This window comes from Silene latifolia, chromosome 10 (assembly GCF_048544455.1).
Source record: "Silene latifolia isolate original U9 population chromosome 10, ASM4854445v1, whole genome shotgun sequence".
Taxonomy (NCBI): domain Eukaryota; kingdom Viridiplantae; phylum Streptophyta; class Magnoliopsida; order Caryophyllales; family Caryophyllaceae; genus Silene; species Silene latifolia.
This window is the reverse complement of record NC_133535.1, coordinates 103,087,361-103,090,621: the sequence shown is the minus strand read 5'-3', so window position 1 is coordinate 103,090,621 and position 3,261 is coordinate 103,087,361. Positions and strand designations below refer to the sequence as shown.

Here is a 3,261-nt window from a genome sequence, read left to right as displayed (position 1 = left end):
TACTTAATTTCTCTATTGTTCATCATTTATTTTGGGTAATTAGAAGATTATTTGGGTTTATTTGGAGGATTGACAACCTTCCATCAATCATTAAGTACTTCATTTATTCTTTGCTTTATTATTTGGAATCATCTTTATAGGTATAATTCTATCTTAATCCTTTTTAATTATTGTTAATCATCTTCATTTGTTCATCATGTTTTGCCTTGTTAGGATGATTGACAACCTTGTTAGCATGTTAAACTTGATAATGAGTGAGTAGTTTCGTTAACTAGGGTTAATGGGGAATTAGGGGAAACCAACATGGGGATTGATTCATGCTTAATCTAATATGTCTTCATAATTAATTTGCTTGCTTGTTGTGATTTCAACTTTTGCACATGTTATGTTTGATGAAATGCGAGCCTATGAATCACTGCATTTTTTACCCATCACTTACCTTTTCAATTCGACTTGTAAGACATAAACCAACTCGAGTCTCATTAGACCATGCATATAGTTGGATAAGGACGATTAAGTCGACTTGTAGGTGTTGTACAATCTAATCTATTCGGCTCCGGGACCCAAACCTTCCTAGGGATTGTAAGATATACACTAACTCGATCCCATCACAACAATAATTGCTTGCATCTAGTAGAAAAGATGTTTGTATGATCAATTCCCATGAATCCCCTATTAACCCATGACACCCTAGTGCTTTTAATCAATTGTTTACATCTCATTTTAATCATCTTGCTTGCTTTCATTACTTTATTTACATTGTTATTTAGTTTAGGTGATCTCCTACCTCAACCCAAATTGTGACACCCTTAGACACGACCATTTGCAATCGAAAATCCTACATCAATACCCGTCCCTTGGGATCCGACCTTTACTTACCTCTTTACTAATAGTAGAGTAGTTTGTGAAGTTATAAATATTGTTTTGGTCTAGGTAACTTTTGATGATGAGTAACAAAACCAACGAACCAAAAATGGGGCCGTTGCCGGAGACGGTGTTAACTTGATTTGATTCTCTTTGATTGCTTTTTAGTTGTGTCTTTCTTTACCTTGGGGAAGTCAAACTTCTCAAGGTTTGTTCTAATATTTTTTGACTTGTTTGATATTTTGCATGTATAGGAGATCACAAGGTAACTTGTTCCCCATTGATCTTGAAATTGAAAGAACTTTGACCAACAATAGAAGACTTGCTAGGAATACTTTGAGAGGTATTGGTGAGATTGTGGACATTCAACCAAATAATATTGAGTTCATCAACCCTTTTTCAAGAGAAGGAGAGGATAACCCAACACAAAATCAACCACAAAATCAACCCACAATGCCTAAATTTTCATCATATTCCGTACCAACCGAGGAGAACCTACCAAATGGTACTCCCACACCACAACATTTAACCGGTAATTTCATTGCAAAATCCGCATTTATACAATTAGTCGAAAGAAGCCAATTTGGGGGGATGCCTAGTGAAGACCCTCATTCTCATATGGAGACTTCTTGTGACTATTGTGATGCGATTTCTCAAACCGGAGTTACTCAAGACCAAATTCGATGGGTCTTATTTCCTTTTTCTTTGATTGGTACCGCAATTCAATGGTTAAAGGGCCTTGATAAGGCTACTCTTTGTATTGACTCTTGAAAGAAATTGGCACTTGCTTTCTACAAAAAGTTCTATCCTCCAGAAAAGACTAACATGCTAAGAGCCCAAATCACCGGGTTCAAACAAAGGGACGAAGAATCTTTGTATGAAGCTTGGGAGCGATTCAAAGGAACTTGCCGCTCATGTCCTCATCACGGACTTAGCGAGTGGTTCTTGGTACAACAATCTTGGAATGGTCTTTATGAAGACTCCCGAAACATTCTCAATATGGGATCAAATGGTATGTTTACCGAAGTTGATGATAATCAAACATGGAACAAGATTGAGGAAATGGCGGTCCATAACTCACAATATAGTAGACCTCGAAAGGCTGCTAGAGGGGGAAAGCATGAAGTGGACTCTATTACTCAATTGGGTGCTCAACTTAGTGCTCATATTGATACCATTAATATGAAGTTTGAGAAGGCTATAGCTAAGCTCGAAGAAGCCTCTAAATCTAAGCAACATGTGAATGCCATGGCGGCATCTTCATCAATTCCAAGTGGAGTATGTGAGAGTTGTGGAACTTTGGGACATGACCAAAGTGAATGTAGGGGAACAAGTGAACAAGTGAACAAGTGAATGCTTTCCAAGCATATAAGATTAGTACCCCTTATTACAACTATTACAATGAAAACACCAAATTCCATCCCAACCTCTCATACAAAATCCAAAATGTTCAAAACCCTCAAACAACATACACCCCACCTCCAATGAGAAACCAAGCTCAAAGACCCTTTTACAATCAAAACCAAAGTTATCAAAACCAAACTCCATACAATCAAACAAATGACCAAGGTTTTGATGTTCAAAAAGCGTTCCTCCAAATGTAAAAGAACCAACTAGAGTTTTTCACTCAAATGCAAAAGGATATCCAAGCAAAAGACATCACCATTAACAACATCCTAGCTCACACAAAGATGTTGGAGACCCAAATGTCTCAATTGGCATCTTCAAGTTCACAAAGACAAAAAGGGCAATTACCACCTCAAGGTAATCCCCCAAGACAAGAATCGGTGAGTGCCATCCATTTGAGGAATAGTACAAGGTATGAAGGGCCGAAGAGGCCCGTTGATGAAGATGTTGTGAACGCTAGTGACAAGGAAAGAGTTGTTGAAAACTCTAAAGAAGAAGAATCCACCATTCAAGAAGCTTCAAAGAAGGATGAAGAAAAGGCCAAAGAGAAAGAGCCTATTGTGATTCGGCTTCCATTTCCAAGTCGTCAAGCTAAGCCTAAGTTTGATGACCAACTTGGAAAATTCATGGAGATTGTGAAAAACTTGGAAGTCTCAATTAAATTTACGGAATTAATCAATCATGTCCCGGCCTATGCTAAGTATATGAAAGATATTCTTACAAAGAAGAAATCCATCCGGGAGCTTGAGACTATTGCTTTCACTAAAGTGAGTAGTGCCATCCTATAAGGAAGTTCACCTCCAAAACTAAAGGATCTGGGAAGCTTCTCTATTCCATGTACCATTGGCGACACCACAATCAACAAAGCTATATGTGACCTTGGGGCAAGTGTGAGTGTTATGCCATATTTGGTAAGCAAGAGGCTCGGAATGGGAGAACTCAAGTGCACTAATATCACACTTCTAATGGCGGATTGATCTACGAAGACAC

General features: G+C 38.1%; 1 non-coding gene across 1 annotated transcript; it reads right to left on the bottom strand.

Annotated features, from left to right (window-relative positions):
- Positions 1-1,689: 1,689 nt before the first annotated feature.
- LOC141610321 (small nucleolar RNA R71) lies at positions 1,690-1,796 on the bottom strand. The gene has a single exon (XR_012528224.1). It is a non-coding gene; the product is annotated as a small nucleolar RNA R71 (small nucleolar RNA).
- Positions 1,797-3,261: the final 1,465 nt, after the last annotated feature.